Raw genomic sequence first — 24,500 nt, 5'->3', positions numbered from 1 at the left:
GGTATCTCTGTGCACCGGGATATTGTGGCTAGCCCGAGGGAGCATAATGCCCCGTTACTTGACATCCTCACATGTAGCGACCACAATCCGGGCAGCAAACAGGAGTACCGCCAGGTTGAGGAAAAGAGAGAGAGAGAGAGTAAGAGCCCACTCAGACTTAAAGATGTCCCACTCTGCTGAGAAAGGACCAATGATAGTGCTTGAATTTCCTGCTCTGCAGAGCCATTTACTGGGGCCAGCCAATGACAGTGTATACTCAGCTTGTGGGTGGGCACACAACTGATTGGTTGGTTTCTGGACAGTGGAGTGTGGCTTTTGATAAAAGGAGATCACTGATTTGCCAGTGGTGCATTTCACCCCCTCAAAAACCATAATGGGCTGATCCAGCTGTGTGGGCACCGGTCACCTGTGATGGCAATGTCTCCCCAGTTTCCCCTCCCTACAAAAGTGGGTAGTTTGAGTGCCAATAGAGTGAAGACAGGGGGGAACAGACTAAAAGTGATTTTAGCAGCTCCCACCTGGGTTCTTCTCTGAGTCCAGGAGCAGTGTGTGTTCTTCAGGACTGAGCTATTGGTAGAGCAGTTCTCCACTGTAGCGGATCTTCTGATGGGGGTACCCATGACGTAACTCACTGGCAATTTGCTCTTCTTCTGCTCATTTTGGCTCTGCCTCACTGGTCCTGCATCATGCAGTTGGGGGCTCTCAGATAGCCAAGGAAAGTCGAGGGTAAAGGCCAGTCAAGGGTTAAAGGTCCAAAGCCCATAGCACTCAGGGAGTTATCACCAAGATGGAGGTGGACACACATACACATTGACGGGGGAAAGCCTGCAAATAGTCACGAGATAAAATACAATCAAACATTTAAAGAAACAAGCAAGCATGCAATGTTCAAAGGCAAAAGGACATTACTCATTCATAATCATTTCAAGCATTTACACAGAACAATTCCAAACTGCCTTGTGGCAGAGAGGGTTGCACATTGGAGGCAATGTCTCTGGTTGATGACTTCCAGGTAGAGGTTGCTGGTGTCTTCAAGTTAGATAGGTGATGATGGAAGGCACTTCATCACAGGGATAAGGATGTTTGGAAACCTTATGTCCTCATCTGTCACATTTTTCGGGTGTCTCCAGGCCATCTGGACTGGTATGGAAGCCTGCGGGAAGAAGAAAGGGGGAAAACGAACACAGTCAGGGGAAGGTAGGGCAGGGGGAGCCTCTGCACTGGTTTTGGGTCTGACTAGGAGAGAAGATAGCTGCTCCCATTTTGTGAGCTTGCTCATATGGTGATGTATGAGCTGGTCCTGTCCTATCCCGGGAGCCCGAGCCCCCCTCCCTCACACCACACTACAATTTCAGCTTTATTACTGACTGATGTGGCTAATGCATCCAAACCCTATTGGACTCCTCAGGCTCATGCATGAGGGCCACCTCGTAGGAGTGGTGCGAAGGTGGTGGAGCCAAGTGCCTGGCCAGAGGAGAGGCTCCCTGGACAGTTGGGCGCAAATTTAAGGTGGTTCACTGCATCCTGCAGTACGCTGAGTGTGGTCAGGTGTCAGCGCACGAATATTTTCCTTATTGAGGCCATTCATCCATTCAACGAGGCCTGATTTTTGGGGGTGGTAGGGTTCGGGCAGCAGCCAGTTGATCCACAACTCAAAGGCCCAAGTCTGAACTCTTGTATCTGTGAAATGAGAGCTCTGCTCTGACGGAACCTCCCATGGGGTTCCATAGATGGAGGAGATGTACTGCAGGCCCTGTATGATGTTGTCCTGATTTGCCTTAGCACAAGGCACTGTGACCAGGACACCAGGCAGGGGAGAGAGCCTGCTCCTGCATCACATTGGATGTGCTCCAGAGGCTCTTTGGACTTACTAGGTAAAGCTTGTGTGTGCACCGACAAAACTGTGGCCTGATCCAGGATGCTTATGTGGAAGGGGACTGTTCCAATTAAGTGAGGGAACGATTACTGGAACACAGGGGAGACAGCCTGGTGGAGACCGTTCAAATCGCTGAAACGATGGAGGCAGCAGTCCTAAGCATGGACGCCTATATACAGGGCTGGGCCTCCCATTACGATGTGAGTAGAACACCTGCATTTAACCCAGCCTCCCCATGCCACGTCAATGGCTTCACTTCCGCCGCTACATTACCCAATGTGCTCCCGAAGTGCTACTTCTGCGGGAAGGCAATCCCTGTGCCCTGCGAGGAAGGCCCGATTCCAGAAGTGCCGAAAGAATGGTCCAAAATTGCCGCCACCAAGCACAGTGCCTCGTGCGAGGCCCAACTGCCTTCCCCAAATTCAAATTACTCATCCTCGGAACTCTCATCCAATGTGAGTGAGGAATCGATCGCACAGCAACGCTTGATGTCACAACGTGAGCACCGCGCATGGAAGGCGCCACCCTCACAATGCTCCACCCTTGCCACTGTGATGCTGCCCCCTGATTCAGCCCCCTGCCCAATGGGACTTTCACGTCAGCAGGCCCCAATGGACTGCCTGCACAATGACTGCCGCTGCCTCCACAGCTCGTCACCACCGCTGACTCCAACCGGGTCCCTGCACCGGAAGACTCTGTCGGCCCGCCTGCACCACAAGTGTTGCCGCCTCCGTAGCTCGCCACTAACTCTGACCGGATGCCGCCTCCTCCACAACTTGCCGCTGACGGCCCACCCACTCCAATGACATCACTGCGCGAGTGTAGTGAGCACCAGGCCAAGGCCCCATGACACTCCGCCCTGCTCCAGTGACGCGAGGATCCACCGGACGGTCCCCCCAGCTATGTACGATGTCATCACACCAGCCTCCACAATCACCAATACAGGCAGCAGCCCCGCTCCCTGTATCGGTTGCTGCATCAGTGACATTAAACCAGAACTAGCCACACCCCCTAGCTAAGGCTATGGAAACTATTAAGGTGAACAGCCAATATACTGTCTTTTTGATTCAGGCTTGACAGAGAGCTTCATTCACCCAGACCTGGTCCAATGATGTGTGCTGGCAGTTCATCCGATGGACCAGAAGATTTCACTGGCCGCAAGAGCCCTATTGTGAGGTGACCTTGAAAGTTCAGGGCATCAAATTTACAGGGTTTAAGTTGCTGGTCCTATCTCAACTATGTGCACCTGTGTTGTTGGGGTTGGATTTTCAATATCATTTTAAATCGGTGTCACTGCATTATGGAGGTCTCCACTCTCCACTCTCTGTTTGCCACCACTCCACCCCAGACACTTCCTGCCAGCGACAGCCCACGCTAGTCCCTGTTCCCCAATGCTCCACTTTGCAACCTCTCCATGCTCCGGGTTGCTCCTCCAGCATTCTTCGCCAACCTTACCCCTGGCTGGAAACCGATTGCCATTAAAAGCCAGCAATACAGCTTCGGGGTCAGGAAATTTATTAAAAGTGAGGTGCGCAGACTGCTGGATGAGGGCATCATTGAGTCCACCGCAAGTCCATGGAGGAAGCAAGTGGTAGTTGTGAAGAACGGGGAGAAGCTGCGGATGGTGGTTGACTACAGCCAAATTGTCAGCCGCTTCATGCTCTTGGACACTTACCTTCTTCCTCAAATCACAGATGTGGTGAATCAGATCGCCCAATACCGTGTGTTTTCCACCATCGACCTCCGATCAGCCTACCACCAGCTCCCGATCTGCCCAGAGGATCGCCCTTTCACGGCCTTCGAAGCAAACAGGTGCTTGTATCAGTTCTTCAGGGTCCTTGTCGGTGTCACAAATGATGTCACAGTCTTTCAGCGAGAGATGGACCAGATGGTAGACAAGAACAGCCTAACAGCTACATTCCCGTATCTGGACAATGTCACCATCTGTGGCCATAACCCACAGGACCATAACGCCAACCTTGAGAAATTCTTCCAAAAGGCGAAACACCTGAATCTAACCTATAATTTTGAGAAGTGTGCCTTCTGGAACACTCGCCTCGCAATTCCAGGTTGCTTGGTGGAAAACAGGGTGGTAAAGCCAGATCCCGAACGCATGTGCCCTCTCATGGACCTTCCACCGTCCCAAACCCAGAAGACACTCAAACACTGCCTGGGGCTTTTTCCTATTACACTCAATGGGTCCCACAGTACGCTGACAAGGCATGGCCACTCATTAAGTCCACTTCCTTTCCCTTGTCAGCGGAAGCCAGAGCAACCTTCAACCGCATTAAGTCAGACGTCGCCTTGGCCACTCTGCACACCACAGACGAATTGATACCCTTCCAGGTAGAGAGCAATGCATCCGACTTTGCACTGGCAGCCAGGCTGGTAGGTCTCTCGCCTTCTTTTCTAGGACCCTCCAGGACCCAGAAAGCCGACACTCCTCTGTCAAGAAGGAAGCCCAGGGCATCGTAGAGGCAGTACGTCATTGGAGACACTACCTCGCTGGCAGGCGCTTTACACTGCTGACCGACCAATGCACAGTCTCATTTATGTTTAACAGCAACCATCGGGGTAAGATCAAAAACAACAAGATTGCCAGGTGGAGAATCGAACAATCTACATTCAACTACAACATTCTGTACTAGCCTGGAAAACTCAATGACCCGCCCGAAGACCTTTCCCTTGGAACATGCGCCAGTGTACAACTGGTCAAGCTGCAGAGACTTCATGAGGAGCTCTGTCACCCAGGGGTCACCAGGTTTGCACACTTTGTAAAGGTCCACAACCTGCCCTATGCGGTCAAGAAGATCCGCTCCATTACCCGAGCTTGCCCAGTATGCATTGAGTGCAAGCCCAACTTCTTCTGGCTTGAAAAGACCCACATAAATAAAGCCATCCGGCCCTTCGAACGTCTCAGTGTGGACTTCAAGGGGTCCCTACCGTCAACGAACCATAACACCTACATTCTCATGGTGATTAACGCTTCCTGTTTGCTATTTACTGACCACCTCCACAGTCATAAATGCACTGCACAGCATCTTAACCATTTTCAGGTACCCCAGTTACATCCACAGTGACCGGGAGTCCTCGTTTATGAGTGTGGAGCTGAGGCAGTACCTTCTGGAGCTTCGAGCAGTACCACTAGCTACAACTCATGTGGTAATGGGCAGGGCGAAAGGGAGAATGCCACTGTCTGGAAAGCGATCACGCTTTCCCTCTGGTGTAAAGGCCTCCTCACCACTCGCTGGCAGGATGTCCTCCCAAATGCTTTACACTCCATCAGGTCCCTGTTATGAACTGCCACCAACACAACCCCCGCGCGAATGCATGTTCTCATTCCCACGGAAGTTGGAATCGGGAACGACCACACCGGCTTGGCTGACAGTCCCTGGACCTGTCCTGCTGAGACGTCATGCTGGTACTCGAAAAATGACCCCCTAGTCGACCGGGTTACACTGTTACACGTGTTACATGCCAGGACAGCGGGACCAGCAGCACGTCGTGGATGATGACAGCAGTAGATCGGACCAGCCGACGGCCAACAATGACTGTTGACTAGAGAAACTGCGCCCACACCCAGGGATCTCAACGATGATTCTCCGCCAGCTGCCCCGATTCCAGTGCCACGGCGATCACATCAGACAATCAGGCCTCCTGACCACTACAGCCCATGAACACTGCATGCTGTACTCCCCACCCCCCTTTTTACTCACCGAGGGATTAGTTCTTAAAGAAGGGGTGAACGTGATCGTATGGGATACTATCTCCAATGTATATATTTATATATAGTAATACTGGCAGGTCATAAAGGGCTGTTCCCAACCAGACCCAGGTGAGTCTGGATTGGTCGACCTTGATGTACTGTGCTCCAGTCTTTTGATAATAAAAGCCTTGGTTTGAGTCAACAACTCTTTGAGTAATTCAATGCACTACAATTATCTCACATTTACATTTTGTGTTGTTAAGTAGAATGTAACCCACTGTTTTAGAACCATAGAATGGTAGAACACTATAGCACAGAAACAGGCCTCTTCGGCCCTTCTAGTCTGTGCCAAATCTTATTTTTTTGCCTTGTCCAATTGACCTGCACCCAGTCCATAGCCCTCCACCTCTCCCCTTCATGTACCTGTCCAAATTCTTTCTTCAATGTTAAAATTGAGCCTGCACTCACCACATCTGCTGATAGCTTGTTCCACACTAGTACCATCCTCTTTGTAAAGAAGTTTCCCCTTGGATTCCCCCTAAACTTTCCCCCCCTTCACTCTTAACCCATGTCCTCTGGTTTATATCTCACCTACCCTCAGTGGAAAAAACCTATCTAAATTTACTCTGTCTATCTCCTCATAATTTTAAATACCTCCATCAAATCTCCCCTCATTCTTCTGCACCCCAGGGAATAAATTCCTAACCTGTTAAACTTTTCCTGGTTACATCCAAGTAAATCTTCTCTGCACTCTTTCTATTTTATTTATATTTTCCCTATAGTTAAGTTACCAAAACTGCACACAATACTCCAAATTTGGCCTCACCAACCTTTTGTATAACTTTACATAACATCCCAACTCCTGTACTCAATGCTTTGATTTCTGAAGGTCAATATACCAAAAGCTCTCTTTGCAATCCTAACCACCTGTGATGCCAAGTACAGGGAATTATGTATCTGTATTCCAAGGTCCCTCTATTCTACCACACTCCTCAGTGTCCTACCATCCCTGAGGCCTCCAGTCTGGGAAGCAATGATCCACTACCACTTTTTGGCTTCTCCCATCTAACCATTGTTGAATCCAGTTCACTACTTCACCATGAATACCTAGCATCTGAACCTTTCTGACTTGGGTCCCATGTACAACCTTGTCAAACACCCATTTAGCAGCATCCACAGCCTTTCCTTCATCAACTTTCATGGTAACCTCCTCAAAAAACTCAATAAAATTGGTTAAACATGACCTACCATGCGCAAAGCCATGTTGACTATCCCTAATCAGTTTATGGCTATCAAAATAATTATATATCAGACCTTTTGGCTCACCACCCTATAATTTCCAGGGTTACTTTTGGGGCCTTTTTTTAAATAACCGAAAAACGTGGGCTACCCTCCAATCCTCCAGCACCTCACCCATGGCTAAGGACATAATAAATATTTCTGCCAGAGCTCCTGCAATTTCTCCACTAGCCTCCCTCAAGGACCAATGGAATAGCTTGTCAGGCCCAGGGGATTTATCGGCCCTTATTTGCTTTAAGACAGCAATCACTTCCTCCTCACTGCTTATCTTCCTTACTTCCCACAACTCTATGCAGTTTCCTGAGTGAATACTTGTACTGATGAAAAAAAAAAACATTTACGGTCTCCACTATCTCTTTTGACTCCATACAAAGCCAATCACTCTAATCTTCAAGGGGACTAATTTTGTCCCTTACTATCCTTTTGCTCTTAATATACCTGCAGAAATCCGTAGAGTTTTTCTTGACATTGTCGGCCAAAGCAACATCATGGCTTTTTTTTTAGCCTTCCTGATTTTTTTCTTGAGTCATTCTTTCATTTTTTTGTACTCTTCAAGTACCTCATTTGCTCCATGTTGCCTATACTTGCTAAACACCGTTCTCTTCTTCCGAACCAGATCCCCAATATCCCTTGAAAACTAAGGTTACCTATCCCTACTAACCTTGCCTTTAAGCCTGACAGGAACACACAAACTCTGTACTCTCAAAATTTCACCTTTGTAGGTCTTCCACTTACTTTGCACATCCTTGCCTGGAAACAAATCCATGCATTTTAGATCCTTTCTCATTTCCTCAAAATTGGCATAAGAATCTCAACCCAAGGCCCACCAGACCTATTCTTCTCCATAATTAACTTTAAACTAATGGCATTATGATCACTGGACCCAAAATCTTTCCTTACACATACTTCTGTCATCTGTCCTGTCTCATTCCCTAAAGGGAGATCCAGTACTTCACTCTCTCTAGTTGGTACCTCTCTCAATGTATATGTTGATTTTGAAAACTTTCCTAAACACATATGACCAACTCCAAGCCATCCAATCCTTTTGCAGTCTGGGAGTCCCAGTCAATATGTGGAAAATTAAAATCCCCTACTATCACAACCTTATGCGACCTTTATCCGTCTACAGATTTGCACCTCTAATTCTTGTTGACTATTGACTGGTCTATAATACAACCCCATGAGTGTGGTCATACTTTTCCCGTTTCTCAGCTCTATTCATATAGCCTCTGTAGACGAGCCCTCTTGTCTGCCCTCCCTGAGCAGAGTTGTTCGGAGAGAGCAATAAACATCAGAGACATTTACTTATTGCCTTGAAGATTTTTTTCCTTTCTGTATACTGTATGCAGGTCTGCCTAAAATGAACTACTTGGTGTAAACAAATATGAACAAAAGTGATTTCCCTCTGACTACTAGTGACCTCAGCTGGCAGAATCTGGATTTGTTTCAAAAGGGGCTCATTTGTCATTGCAAGTTACTATATTGTAAGATGATTCATTTAATTAAATAACATAAATTGTTAAATGCACAGGAAATAGCTTAGTCTAATATTTGTACACATGGCTTAAGATGCTTTATACAATTCCATTACTAATTTGTCTGTGTAATTGATTTGAAAATGGCAAGGGACAGTACAGCTAAGGTTACAACTGCAGAGGGAAAATTTCACCATTCATTTTCCAAGAGTAATTTTAATTTTAATTTACTATTATTATTTTCCTCAAATCTTGCATCTGTACCAGATGTAGAAAAGAATGGTATTGCCCTTAATGAGGGAATGACGAAGAAGATGATGAAGTATAAATACAAACAAAGGAAACAGAGGCAGGAACAGTCCATTCATGGTGGCTCCATCATTTAATAAGGTCACAAATGATCTTTTACCTGTTCTTATGCCATTTGATTGGCTTAATATCTGAAGGCATAGTGATCTCCATCTCAGCCACTGAGCTCCACAGTCATCTATGGCTGAGAATTCCAAAACTTTACCAACCTTTACTTGCGGAAATTTCTTCTCATCTCCATTGTGAATGGTTGACCTCCCACCCACCCCCCCCCACCCCTATTTTGATTTGATTACTCCTGCTTCTTGGTACATTAGCCATGGGAAACATTCGCTTTGCATCTGTACTGTCAAGCTCTGCAAAAAAAATATTCATTTGCAAGAGAACAAGCCTGTTCTTGTGTTGATGTATTGGATAGATTAGAGGATACTTTGCAATAGGCACTTTTTTTCAAGCAGGGAAAACACCCAACTGTAAAATAGGAGGTTCTTCGCCTTTACGCCTAAAGACTTACCTCTCTGAATGCGCTGATTCAAACCCTTCTCAGGGAAGGATAATCGGCGGAGTGCTGCACTCTGCTGTCTGACCTGAATGTACAGCCACTAGAGGACATCCCACCAAGAACATATAGATGGAGGTTAAACTCCATGCTACATAAAAGACAGGAATTTAGGGAGTTTATTGAATGCCAAATTAAAACAAATTTTGAAATAAACACAGAATCAGTGAAAGACAAATTTATATTATGGGACCCAATGAAAGCCTTCATTAGAGGGCAGATAATAAGTTATGTGACTAATATGAAAAAGGATTACAATTGGGAAATAGAGCAGTTGGAAAGGGAGATAGCAAATAAAGAAATGGAATTAGTAAAAAGGGATGATATAATGAAAAGGAGAGAATTGGCGGAAAACAAATTAAATACGAAACATTACAAACGTACAAGGTGGAGAAGAACATAATGAAAACAAAGCAAAAATATTACGAACTGGGAGAAAAAACACATAAAATATTAGCCTGGCAACTTAAAACAGAACAAGCTAAAAGAATGATTCTGGCATCAAGGAAAAAGGACAAACAAATTACATAAAATCTAAAAGAGATAAATGAAAATTTTAAGGAATTTTATGAACAATTGTATCAACTGAGAACGAGTGGAAAGATGATAAAATAGAGGAATTTTTAGCTAGAATTGAACTGCCAAAATTGCAAGAAGAGGAACAAAACAAACTAATAAAACCATTTGAAATAGAGGAAGTATAGGATATATTAAAAAAACTGCCGAACAATAAAACACCAGGAGAGGACGGATTTCCAATAGAATTTTATAAAACATTTAAAGAGTTACTAATTCCTCCTTTCCTGGAAGTAATGAACCAGATAGAAGAAACACAAAACTTGCCACATTCATGTAAAACAGCAATAATTACAGTAATACCAAAGATGGGGAAGGATCCATTAACACCAGCATCATATAGACCAATATCTCCACTTAACTCAGACTATAAGATAATAGCAAAATTATTACCAAACAGATTGGCCAATTGTGTACCTAAAATAGTAAAACAAGATCAAACTGGATTTATTAAGAAAAGACGAGCAGCGGACAATGTCTGCAAACTTATTAATCTAATCCACGCAGTTCAAGGAAATAAGAAGCCAACAATGGCTGTTGCTCTAGACGCAGAAAATGCCTTTGACAGAGTAGAGTGGAATTACTTCTTTAAAGTATTACAGAAGTTCAATCTACCATAAAAATATATAAATTGGATTAAAGCATTGTATAATGAACCATTGGCAAAGGTAACAGTAAATGGGAATGTATCAAATCACTATAAATTAAGTAGGTCAACTAGACAGGGATGTTCACTATCACCATCATTGTTCGCCTTAGCAATAAAATCTTTGGCAGAACTGATAAGAATAGAAAAAAAAATAAAAGAGATAAAAATATAGGAGAAGGAGTATAAAATCAGCTTATTTGCAGATGACATCATAGTATACCTAACAGAACCAGAGGTATCAGTAAAAGAATTACATAAGAAATTGAAGGAATATGGAGAAATATCGGGGTACAAGATCAACACAAATAAAAGTGAAGTGATGCCAATGAGTAACGCAGACTATACAGAATTTGAAAAAGAATCACCATTTAAATGGCAAGCACAAGCAATCCGACATCTAGCGATCAGGTTAGATAATAACTTAAACCACTTGTACAAACTAAATTATCAGCCACTAATAAAGAAATTGCAGGAAGACTTAGAATTAAGAATTACCGCTAACGTTGATAGGGATGGTAAACTGCATTAAAATGAACGTGTTCCCAAGGATACAATACTTATTTCAAACATTACAAATTCATTCCTTTAACAGAAAAATTCTTTAAGGAACTAAAGAGCATAATATGGAAATTCTTGTGGAAAGGGAGGAATCCAAGGGTGTTAGATAAATTAGCAGAGAGGTATAATCAAGGTGGTTTACATTTAACAAATTTTAGAAATTATTATAGAGCTGCACAATTATCAGACAAGGGAAAAACCAGACTGAACTAAGATAGAACTAGATAAAATAGGGGAAAAGGTACTGGAACATATACTTCATAAGTGGCATGAAAAGCTGGTGCAATATAAAAACTCATCAGTACTGCATCATATACTTAATACAGGGAAGCAGATCCACTTAGAAAGGAAAAAATAACAAATGATCAAATACCAAAATTACTATTGACACAAAATCCGCTAATCCCTTTTACAATAGACAACCTTTCCTTTAGAGAATGGGAGAAAAAAAATAATCAAAAGAATAGAAAATTGTTTTTTGGGAAATAATTTATTAACATTTGAACAGTTGAAGTACAAATATGGAATAACTCATGGTACAATGTTTGCATATCATCAATTGAAAGCTTATTTAAAGGATAAATTGGGAAACAGCTTGAGATTACCTGAAGGAAGCAGCTTTGAATACGTGATTACAGACACAATGATAATTAAAAGGTTTATAGCCAACATATACATTAAGCTGCAAGATAAGGAAAATGAAATAAACTATAAACCTAAGCAGAAGTAGGAAAAGGATCTAAACATAAAGATAAAAAATGAAGTATGGGAAAAGTTATGTTCTGGAACTATGAAGAATACAATAAACACAAGGTTATGCATGATACAGTATAATTGGTTACACAGGGTATATATCACTCCTCTAAAATTAAAAAAATGGGATTCAACATTATCGGATCGATGTTTTCGCTGTAAGAAGGAAATGGGAACAACATTACATGCAACTTGGGCATGGACAAAAGTAAATACGTTTTGGGAAGAATTAACTCAGATACTAAATAAAATTACAAAAAAATAACATAGCAAAAAATAAACAGAGATATTTCTTTTAAGTAACATAAGAAGGGGAGAATTAGGTCTCAAATTGGATAAAGTGCAAAAAAAATTCATTATGATAGTTTTAGCGACAGCAAAAAAATGTATAATGTCAACTTGGAAAATGGAAAAGAGCTTGAGTATACAGCAATGGAACATGAAAAAGAATAAATGTATTCAATTGGGAAAAATAACATATAATTTAAAAATATAAAGTCACAATGTTTGAACAAATTTGGGAACTGTTCATGGAACATATCAGAGAGAGCTTGCCTACGACCTCCATCTCCTAAAATGAGAATGAAAATGATAAGATGACAAAATGACTAGATTCAGTGTGTAATAAATAGATGATGCATTTTTCTTGTTTTTTTTTCCTTTGTGTGAAAATATTGTTTTATGGTTTTATTGTATTGTATATGTTGAATATGGGTTTTGGAGGGGGTTGGGTAGAGGGGAGGGAGGGAAAGTGGGGGGGGGGGGTAAAAGGGGAGAAAAGACCACTGTGTAAATTTAATGAGATACATTTGTACATATTTTGGTTGATTTGGTTCACAGTGTGAAAAATTTAAAAATTATTTTAAAAAATATATGAATGTGACGCTGGAGCAGCCTTTTAGGGGTGTTGTCTAAAAGGCAAGTTTTAAGTTTTCGATCCATTCTTGTAGCCAGCCGCCAGGCAGAGGCCTGACATGAAATGACCTAATATTAAGATCTCAAGAGACAAAACACAATGATTTCTGCTTGTATGGGCGGCGCGGTTAGCGCAACACTGTTACAGTGCCAGCAACCTGGTTTTATATCTGGTACTGTCTGGAAGGAGTTTGTGCATTTTTCCATGTCTGCCTAAGTTTCCTCTGGGTGCTCTGGCTTCCTCCCACCCTTCAAAAAACGTGCAGAGGTTAATTGAGTGTAATTGGCGAGCACGGGCTCGTGTGCCAGAAGGGCCTGAAACCGTGCTATATATCCAAATTTTTTTGAAAGAAGTATTTCTTCTATTCTTTATCAGCAAAGGGATTTGGAAAATATTATTTTTTAAATCTACTCATTGCTCTCAGATGTTAATCCACATTTGACGGAAGAAATATAAGAGGATCAGAATCTTACTTAGAAATAGGGCACTGAATGCTACTCCACTAAAGCAGATTGGCACGCTCTCTCAGATTGCAAATGGTGATGCTTATAAAATGCCCTTCCTGTTCACTGGAAATTGTACTGCTAATATGTTACTACTCCATCCTGAACTAATCATGTGTGACATAATTTTCTCTTTGAAGGAGGTAGATTACAGCTACATTGATACGTCCATTTCGATTGTCTCCTTATTGAAGGGGCTCAAATCAAAACTTTGTCAGTGAGCCGAAAAACTGCTATTTATCGAGTCTGGCTGACATTTTTAGTCCCACATCTTCAGATCCTATCCAGCTCATACTGTACATGTTTGCTTCGCTCACATCTGTATGGAGATAACTCAGCGATAAAAATATGTAATAAGTGAACCAGAATAGGAAACTTTTTAAAAATCCAGAATGCATATTATCATAACAGCTCAGAGTAGTGTGAGCTTTGTTTTGTAGATGATCTGGTTAATCATACCTGATCCACTCTCTGAGTTTACCAATCATGACAGACATTTAATCTTTACTTAACTCTGTTCATGTGGAACATGGATATACTTTTAATTTGCTGGAGGTAGTGACTATTCTCATTTCATTTGTTTGCTGATTTTCGTAAGTTTTTCTTTGCCCTACAGAATGGTTTCATCTTTTCAGAAGCTAACTCACAATTTATTCTTGTACTTTGATTTACTTTTTTTTTATATAAATTTGGTCATCCGTTGAGTTGGCTGCCTATGTTTATGGACAGTAATTCTGTGATTTTAATGGACTATAACTCCTGGATTTTTTTTTTCTCTCAAACTAATAATCACACGAACACCCCATTATTCAACTTCCCCAAGTATGTTCAATTGACTGGATGGTGTAAGTGAATTGTAGAAAAGATTCACTCAGATTTTGCCTGGGCTAGACCATTTAATGGTAGCACTGCCATGGGCATGGACTCAGGAGCATGGGGAGCGGAGACATGGAGCTGCTCTGCAGAGTTATAATGCCCTGCTCTGATGCTAATGGCTCCATATGGGCTTTAAATGTCCTGTTAAAGAGCCATTTGTCCGTGAACTACTCTTTGCAGACGATGCCACTTTAGTTGCCCATTCAGAGCCAGCTCTTCAGCGCTTGACGTCCTGTTTTGCGGAAACTGCCAAAATGTTTGGCCTGGAAGTCAGCCTGAAGAAAACTGAGGTCCTCCATCACCCAGCTCCCCACCATGACTACCAGCTCCCCCACATCTCCATCGGGCACACAAAACTCAAAACAGTCAATCAGTTTACCTATCTCGGCTGCACCATTTCATCGGATGCAAGGATCGACAACGAGTTAGACAACAGACTCGCCAAGGCAAATAGCGCCTTTGGAAGACTACACAAAAGAGTCTGGAAAAAGAACCAACTGAAAAGCCTCACAAAGATTAGCATATACAGAGCCGTTGTCATACCCACACTCCTGTTTGGCTCTGAATCATGGGTCCTCTACCGGCATCACCTACGACTCCTAGAACGCCAGCGTTGTCTCCGCTCCATCCTCAACATTCATTGGAGCGACTTCATCCCTAGCATCGAAGTACTCGAGATGGCAGAGGCCGACAGCATTGAATCCACGCTGCTGAAGATCCAACTGCGCTGGGTAGGTCACGTCTCCAGAATGGAGGACCATCGCCTTCCCAAGATCATGTTATATGGCAAGCTCTCCACTGGCCACTGTGACAGAGGTGCACCAAAGAAGAGGTACAAGGACTGCCTAAAGAAATCTCTTGGTGCCTGCCACATTGACCACCGCTAGTGGGCTGATATCGCCTCAAACCGTGCATCTTGGCACCTCACAGTTTGGCGGGCAGCAACCTCCTTTGAAGAAGACCTCAGAGCCCACCTCACTGACAAAAGACAAAGGAGGAAAAACCCAACACCCAACCCCAACCAACCAATTTTCCCCTGCAACCGCTGCAACCGTGTCTGCCTGTCCCGCATCGGACTTGTCAGCCACAAACGAGCCTGCAGCTGACGTGGACATTTACCCCTCCATAAATCTTTGTCTGCGAAGCCAAGCCAAAGAAAAAGAAGAAAGGAGCCAACATAGTTCTTTAAACAAAATGCTTCAACCAGTGGAAAAAGCCTATCTACATTTACCCTGTCTATCCCCCTCATAATTTTAAATTCCTCTTTCAAATCACCCCTCATTCTTCTATGCTCTAGGGAATAAAGTCCTAACCTGTTTAACCTTTCCCTGTAACTTGGTCCCTGAAGTCCTGGCAACATCCTAGTTAATCTCTGCACTCTCTCTATCTTATTGAAATCCTTCCTGTAGTTAGGTGACCAAAACCGCACATAATACTCCAAAATTGGCATCACCAATGCCTTATATAACTTTAACTTAACATCCCAACTCCTGTACACAATACTTTGATTAATGATTGCCAATATGCCAAAAGCTTTCTTTACAGCTCGATTCCACATGTGATGCCACTTTCAGGGAATTATGTATCTGTATTCCTAGATCCTTCCGTTTTACCTCACTCCTCAGTGCCCTACCATTTACCATATATTTCCATACTTGGTTTGTCCTTCCAAAATGCAACACCTCACACTTGTCGACATTAAATTCCATCTGCCATTTTTCAGCCCACTTTACCAGCTGGTCCAGGTCCCTCTGCAAGCTTTGAAAACCTCCTTGGCTGTTCACATCACCTCCAATCTTAGTGTCAGCAGCAAATTTACTAATCAAATTTACCACATTATCATCCAGATCATTGATATAGATGACAAATAACAATGGTCAAGTACTGATCCCTGAGGCACATCACTAGTCACAGGCCTCCAGTCTAATAAGCAATGATCCATCACTACTTTGGACTTTGGATTCACAGCATGCACAGGTTTTTTTTTTATCCTGACATTCTGCAAAAGGAAATATCTGTGGTAGCAAATGCCACAATCATTTCTACTGTAGAACATCAAAACAGAATGAATGAATCTAAGGTTAGCTTAGAGGAAGTCAATGAAGGTAGTGGCTTTGCTCATGAACTTCTCCTATGTCTTACCACAGTGAGGTTATTTATTCTAAAGCAAGCAATCAATGCTTCAGCTTCAAAAGGGGCATCATGATAAAGACCAAAGCAGGCAACAAGGTATAAAATGGTTTGTATTTTATTCTTTTAATTCTATAGAAAGTTCCTCTTGCTTATCATGTACATTTGCAAAAATAGAACAGTATACTCCCAAAAGGATGTGGTCAGCTATTGCACATGGTCAGTAGAATCATAACGTTCACATTTATCTCCCTTAGGCGTAACAGCAGCTTGAAGGTTGCTATGGTTTTTGGAGTTTTTCCATTGCCAGTTGAACAATTCCACTTCAAAGAACTCTTTATTTTCTGACTCAAAGCCCTTCACTGATGTGACTGACCTTTGACGTAGGTGGTGGATTTGAGGAGAAGATGGGAAAGGAAATGGTGTCCCTGTGAGCTCTCTGCTATTACAGTCTAAATATCTTCTTTCTTTGGCTTGGCTTCGCGGACGAAGATTTATGGAGGGGGTATAAAGTCCACGTCAGCTGCAGGCTCGTTTGTGGCTGACCAGTCCGATGCGGGACAGGCAGACACGATTGCAGCGGTTGCAAGGGAAAATTGGTTGGTTGGGGTTGGGTGTTGTGTTTTTCCTCCTTTGCCTTTTGTCAGTGAGGTGGGCTCTGCGGTCTTCTTCAAAGGAGGCTGCTGCCCGCCAAACTGTGAGGCGCCAAGATGCACGGTTTGAGGCGTTATCAGCCCACTGGCGGTGGTCAATGTGGCAGGCACCAAGAGATTTCTTTAGGCAGTCCTTGTACCTTTTCTTTGGTGCACCTCTGTCACGGTGGCCAGTGGAGAGCTCGCCATATAATACGATCTTGGGAAGGCGATGGTCCTCCATTCTGGAGACGTGACCCATCCAGCGCAGCTGGATCTTCAGCAGCGTGGACTCGATGCTGTCGACCTCTGCCATCTCGAGTACCTCGACGTTAGGGGTGTGAGCGCTCCAATGGATGTTGAGGATGGAGCGGAGACAACGCCTTTAAACCACAATAATCCTTATTAATAGAATGTTTTGTAGTAAAACATCCCATGGTATATCTTAGGAGCAATACCTAACAAATTTGAAGGTGAGTCATATGAGGAGAGATTAAAACCAATGAAAGCTTATTGAAGGAAAGACAGGTAGAGAGGAAGAGATGCTGAGGAAAGCAATTCTAAAGCTGAGAATTTTGGCAGCTGAAGCATAGCCACCAATGGTGGAAATGAACCAGGGATTAGAATTAGTGTGAAAACAACTGTAAGGGATTTAAGGGTAGAAAAGGTTACCATAATGGGATGGAGCAAAATCATGAAACGATTTCAAGATGAAAATTAGCATTTTATAATCAAGGTGTTTTTTTTAACTGGAATCAAGTGTAGATAAGTGGTAGAGATTATAATTGAAATGAAATTGCCACGTGTTAAATCAAGGGTAAAACAATCTTGACTTGATTTAAATATTATAGTATGTAAGTAGGACAAATTTTCATTCTATAAAATTTTTTGTGTTGGAAACACAAATCTGTGAAGCATTGCATATTGCTTTAGTTTATTTCAATAGAAGGAAAGTTTGTGCAATTTTTACCTAACATTCTAAAACTTTGATGCAGATCTAAGTTGAAAATGTATCTAAATTAAATAGCAGAAAAAATCCTCCATTGAATGTAATTGAAATAATTATGTATACTAACAATTCTACTAAATATTAGAAGTCTGAAATAATAATATTTATTTTCAGACTGCATCTTTGAAGTGCTCACGAAACTGCATTTATCTTTCAAGAGGTAAACTTTCATTAACAAAACACATGTCCCATAGCTAGTACATACCCCCATAAATGTACCTATTTACCACTTTCCCCTGGTTGGATACTTTTTATTAAAACTGAAATTTGATACAGTGTAAGAATTAATCTCCCCTTCCATCTCAGAAGCACAAATTGCCACCAATTAGCACTCCTGCATGTGTTTTGATAGGGCTGTACTGCTCGAGTTCTGTTTTCAGAAGAAATACCTATGAAATTTACAAATCCATAATCTCTCCTGTCGGCAAATAGGGTGGAATATAGCTTCCTCAATTGCCGATGAGCACTGATACACTGAGCCCCATATTTGCCAGAAATAGTTGAGTGCATACACCATTGTGCTTGGAGAGAATGTCCTTTATATCACAGGCTCAACTCAATTGAAGATGATTCCTAATCGCTCATCTTCTCAATGGCTCTGTAAACAGTATATTCTGAAAAATAACATAGAAAATCAGCTTTGGTTGCTTGTGTTAAACATGCACTATAGGAGAAATTGTGCATTGAACGACTTTGAAATTCTGTTCGGTCTATCCCATCACATATACTCCCATGATTTCCCACAGTATAATTTTTTCAAGCGGCTCCCTCAATTTAGGATTTTCACATTAATCCTTATCTATTCAATCTATTCTGCCAGCAAGAACCTTAAGGATGTTGCATGAAAAAAGGCCAGCAGCAGAAATGAGAAATGAGCATAATTAATAAAGAAAATAAGTCATGGAGTAAATGATCAAAAAACCTCAACCCAACATTCCTGTAGAAGCTTGCTTGTGAGATCTGGAGTTGGAACTAACTCTGGCAGTGGTAAACCACTGTTATGCCATGATTGGCTGCTGCCGGCTGGTCACGCTTCCCAAGATGAATCTACCTTTGCATGCTCCCCATTTCACTCTGCCAATGAGACTCTGTGTACGAGCTGGCATCGCTGATCATCGGGAATACCAGGGGTCCGACTCACGAGAAGAGGTGCCTCAGTCAGTTAGCATCTGTGGTGATAACATTCACAGCCATCATCAGGAAGTCTTCAAAACAGCATAACCAGAGTTTGAATGTGTTTGGGGCATCAGACAAGTGAGGGTCTATGTTGAGCTTCTCTGGTTTGAAGTACTGCTCCAATTTTATTGAAAATTTATCATTAATAAAATTGATGCACCATCAATAATCAAAAAAGACTGAAGTTGTGAAACTGACAGGCTTTTATTAACTAGAGAATGGAACAGCCATAATCTCCTTGAATAGATAAGGATTAATGTGAAAATCTTAAATTGAGGGATACTGAAGGCCCAGTATCACAGGAGGATAAAATAGGTCTACATCAGGCACCTCCTGGCCACCAGAAAGCAACAATCTGCTGAGTCAAGTGCCGAGTACCTGTGGGTCCCCTGGAGCCTATGCAGAGCGTGCAACTGCAAGGCAGTGATGGCCACCCAGAATGCTGAGGACCTCATCCAGGACACTTACATGGCCATATCCACTCTGGGTACATAAGGCAGAGGCTCCTGGAACAAAAGGTACTTGATCTACAGAGGGCAGTTGAACTGACTAAGACGCTGAAGGTGGCCCTCCAAGACTCAGATGATTACTCGGCTGCCTCTTAGTCAGCACAATCTTGGGACTGTCCCACTCCTCTAGTGACCTGACCACCCCAATTGCTATTGCTGCAGGCAGGGTAAGCACCTGAGGAAACGTTGTCCTACGAAGGAGGTGAGATGCGCTAGGTGCAGAAAAAAAGGGCATTATCCCAAAGTCTGTCTATCCAAACGATCCGTAAAACCTAACAGCATCAGGTGAGGACAGTTGCCGCTCTGGACAGTGTGGTCGGCATCATCTCCTCTGTGAATCAGCGAGTCATTTTGAAAAATGTGGCAAATGCTATCTTCTCAGGCCTATGACACTATGGGGGAATAGCAAGGGCAGACATCTTGGGATCGAGCATGGCCAACAGACTCTGACATTGAGTCTATACTGGCCTCCATCACCCTGAACCAAGAGGGACTACAAGAACTCGCCAGGTCCATCATGGACATCTAGGTAAATGGACACGTTATGAACTGTTTATTTGATAGCAAGAGGATAGAAAGTTTTATTCACCCCGATATCACTAAGCAACTATCCTTCAAGGTACAGCCTGCAAAACACAAGATACCACTTTTGTCAAAATCCCTTATGGCAGCCATCCGTGGGTCCTGCGTAGTCAGCCTGACCATTGGAGGCATAGTTTACAAAACATTCAGGCTACTTGTCATGCCACAACTCTGTACCCTCTTAAAAATGGGGCTGAACTTCTAATGCCAACTTCAGAAAGTTACATTGAAATTTGATGGGCCCCATCCCCCACTTACTGTTTGTAACAAACAGTTCACAGATGGCCCTTGGTGTGCAACCTGTGGCCTTTTGGCTCTCAAGGTTGATCCCCACCAGGTCTCCGCAATTCTACCGACCCGACAGAGTGCACCTGATCAAAGCTACCCACCCCTTTTCTTCCTTACAATCATCAACAAATACTCATGTTTCTCTTTCACCATCCCCTGCCCGGACATGACCACAGCTACAGGTATCAAGGCTTTCCACGATATCTTCATGCTCTTTCGGTACCCCAGCTTCATCCATAGTGACCAGGGGACCTCATTCATGAGTGATGAGCTGTTGCAGTACCTGCTGGCCAGGGGCATCACCACGAGCAAGACCACCAGCTTCAGCCCTAGAGGGAATGGGCGTGGAAAAGGAGAATGCCACGGAGGTCACAGGGTCTCCCCGTCTCTCAATGGCAAGAAGTCCTCCCAGATGTACTCCACTCCGTTCGTTCACTTTTATGTACGGCCACTAACAACACTAATTATATCTCCTACATTCACATCCCAAATCAATGGAACTGATCTTCCAAAGCTGATACAATATATATATTCCACTATATCACATGAAACAAAAGAAGAACTGATACCCTGTTCAAATTAATGTACAGTTTTGTCTATTCTCTTGATATCACCTAGTTTAATTCCATCAACTTTTTTCAGTCAGGTTTGGCCTCAAATCTACAAGAAAGGTTCAGAAAACATAATTCTCTGAATGCTGTTCTGATCATGGAAAAAATGGTAAACTTGCACTGTTATGTTCCATTTAAAGTAAGTTGCAGAACAAAGAAATCATGCACCAAACAGATGGCATAGTTTCCAATGTGCTGTGAAACTGCTTTGTAAAAAAAATGCATCATATCACAGATGATGAACTACCTCAACATTTACCTTCAGAATCTAAACTGAAATTGCAAAAGTAAATCATAAAAGATATCCACCATAATGAAACCTTCATTCTCTTTATTCTTTAGTCCTTCATCAACCATGGCAGTGGAGCAATGATTTTCTTTTTCTGTCTGAAATACGTACCATTTTACTATTTGCACAGTGTTCCTGAGTAGTCCACATGTGGAGATCACTGGTTGGCAACTATCAATTCAATATATTCTACCAGCAAGCACCTTAAGGTGGTTGCATGAAAAAAAAAGGCCAGCAGAATAAACTGGTGCAGTTCTACTTGTGCTTGCGATACCCCTCGGCTTGGTCAGTGACACTGGCTACAACTTGACTACATTTTATGGAGCATTTTTGCATGAAAACTTTGCCATTTCTGGTTTTTTTTGTGTTGCCCCTTTTAAGGCATTGGAAAGTGTGGCTAATAGATTCAAAACAGCACAGGGTGGGAAATGCCATCCTCTGTCCTATCATTCAAACAAAGCGCTTGATGTTTCTGACTTGACTACCAGAGACACGGTTACCATGACAAATAAATAATAATGAGTGGAACAACCATGTCTGGCATCTTGGATAAAGATTGAAGCAGAGGCACTTAACGTCAGGGCTGAAGTGATGTTCCTGGGGAAAAGAGCAAAATGTCAGTCTGTGTAATTGAGTATTTCTTTGAAGGGTCTCCCATTTTAACCTGTCAAGTATCCTTCCAGTATTATAAAAATATGTTGCCATTCGGGTTGTTTCTATTATTCTAGTTAGTTCAAGCAGAATACTTTCATCAGTTATATTTCACAAAGAGTCTATCCTTAGTAATTATTTTTATAAATTTTTCCTTGGTAACATACAATCTATTCACAACTGAAGTGGCATAAAGCACCATTTCACTTTGTGTTGAAAGTTATGCTTGTTTCACTACTTATTTTGATAAGTAGTCGCCAATGCTTCCCATTCTGCTGTTAACCTCTCCTCTCAAGTTACCTGGAAGCTTTTAAATCTATAAGGGGAGCCGATTGACAGATTGATTTTGCTGTGATTCCTCACCTAGATGCAGGTAGGAAATAACAATATTAGTTGCTTGTGATATACCTCTGTATTTGTGCCTGCATTTTTGCTGATGCAGACTGACATTTTCCACATCTTCTTTGAGCTGAATCTTAAATGTAACAGTGCTTTTAAAATGCCCTTTCATGCAGTGAAAAAGCCCGACTGTAAAGGTAGAGGTTCTCTGCCCTTACATCGGGAAACTTAGCTCTATGAATGCGCCGTGTCCGTCTCCAAGGCACTGACTGCAATCCCACTCAGGGAAGGATAATCGGCAGAGCACAGCACTCTTCCATCCCATGTGAATGAATAGCCACTGCAAGTGACTCCCTAGGGGTTGGCTGATGACGCTGTCAGCCAGCGACCCATCTCCCCACTCACCTCTCTCCCGCCATGACCCCTTCAGGGCAGGGGCTACCGGTGGGAGCTGACAGGTCAGGGGCAGCTGGCAGGAGCCATCGGGGCAGGGGCCATCAGGGCAGGGACAGCTAGTGGGAGCAGACAGGCAGGGGCCAACAGGACAAGGGCAAAAGACAGGAGCTGACAGGGTGGGGGCCATCAGAGTGGGGGCAGCCGGTGGAGGCTGTCAGGGGGCGGCCGGTGCGGGCTGTGACAGCTCTGCCGGCCGCTCCAGTGCAGCTCAAAACGCGGCAGAGCAATGGCTGTCTTCCCTACCCATAACCCCCATGCAGCTGGAACTTTTCTGGGAAAGGTAGAGCAGTTCCAGCTATGTGGGTGATTATGGGTAGGGAAGATGGCCATTGATCTGCCGTGTATTTATGACAGGTGGGGCTACGAGACCAGTTGCTCCATCTGCATCAGCTCCAGAGGGCGCTACAAGGTGCATCTCGACATGAATGCGACACAGAAGCAGCCTTTTTTAGGCCTGGTCCATGAAAGGTAAGTTTATGTTTTTTTTCCATTCTTATAGCTGGCCTCCAGACAGAGGCCTGGTATGAAAGAGCCTAAAATATTCACAGTGCCCTCATTAGCTTGAGATAAAAATACTGTCAGTTACTGTGCAAATATTTCAAAGTTTCAGGAGGAGGGTGAGTGATGGTGTGAAAAGCAGACAGTAGTAATGGAACATGTAAATCATATCTTTTGTTTCTGGGAGAGTGGGATATGCAACATTGACTAATGCAAAATACTGTGAAGTAAGAATTGCAAATTGTGCAAGCAGCATGCAGATGAATGAATGCCCTTTATTACGATTTCACTATAGCTTGACAGAGAGAAATGTTATGATCTAAGAGAACAACACTGCAAATCGTAATTTTGCTTTGGATTTTCTTGAAGTCTTCAGTATTTGATAAAGCAAGTATATTTCTAGGCACATAAGGATCATTGTTTCACAGAAAGATAAGCCAAGAACCAGGCCCTTATGCCCAATGAATCTGTGATAAACACCAATCCATAATTTGTATTCATCTTTGACTAACCCATGTTATTCTCCCTATATTCACAACAATTCCTCTAAGATTCTACTAACAGACACAGTAGGAACAATTTACAGTGGCTGGCTTATCTACCAATTTTACACATCTTTGGGATGCGGGAAGAAACTGTAGTGCCCAGAAGAAACCCACATGGTTATAGGGAGAACATGCAAACTCCAGTCAGACAGCACTGGAGGTGGCTGAAGCTGTGAGGCAGGAACTCTACTGATCTGCCCCAGAGTTAATGGAACATTGCAAGCCACAAGGAAAACCCACTGATATTGATTTCTTTTTTTTTGTAGACTATATAAACTTTGGACCATGTGGTTTATTTGGCCATTAGGAAGATACTTATAATGTAGAATTCCATGGCACATGTATATCTATATTTGCAGACAAAATGTGATCCTGACATTTGAACACTCAATACATAGCAGAAGCGTGAATACTTAACATGTAGATAGATTAAAATTTCTGCTTCACAATTAAACCATGATGTCTTTTGATGTCTAAATATTATGCATTTGTGAAGACACTATACATTGACATTGAGGATGAGATCTCATGTAGCTTTTCTTTGATACAGAAACAGAAATTGCTGGACAAAAACCCAGGAGGTCAGGAAAGAAAAACAGCCAATTGGCATTTTTACTCAGAAGTAAAGGAGAAATACTGAAAAAAAGAGCATACTTACCTCCGGAGTGACCATTCACACATGCAGAGTGTTTACACAACAGTTGCGGTGATTTCAGAGTTGCGGTATTTT

At 42.8% G+C, this 24,500-nt stretch overlaps 1 long non-coding RNA gene across 2 annotated transcripts in view; it reads right to left on the bottom strand.

Moving 5' to 3' along the window:
• Positions 1–932: 932 nt before the first annotated feature.
• Positions 933–24,500, bottom strand: part of LOC138758883 (uncharacterized) — a 50,917-nt gene continuing 27,349 nt past the window's right edge. Inside the window, exon 3 of one of the 2 annotated variants that reach the window (XR_011354521.1) lies at positions 933–1,153. This is a non-coding gene — a long non-coding RNA (uncharacterized lncRNA). Of the gene's footprint in view, positions 1,154–3,565; positions 3,674–24,500 lie in introns of those variants that run through there. The other variant, XR_011354523.1, reaches the window with a different exon arrangement.

Source organism: Narcine bancroftii, chromosome 1, assembly GCF_036971445.1.
Source record: "Narcine bancroftii isolate sNarBan1 chromosome 1, sNarBan1.hap1, whole genome shotgun sequence".
Lineage (NCBI taxonomy): Eukaryota > Metazoa > Chordata > Chondrichthyes > Torpediniformes > Narcinidae > Narcine > Narcine bancroftii.
Note: the sequence above shows the minus strand (reverse complement) of the source record. Positions and strands in the feature narration are given on the sequence as shown.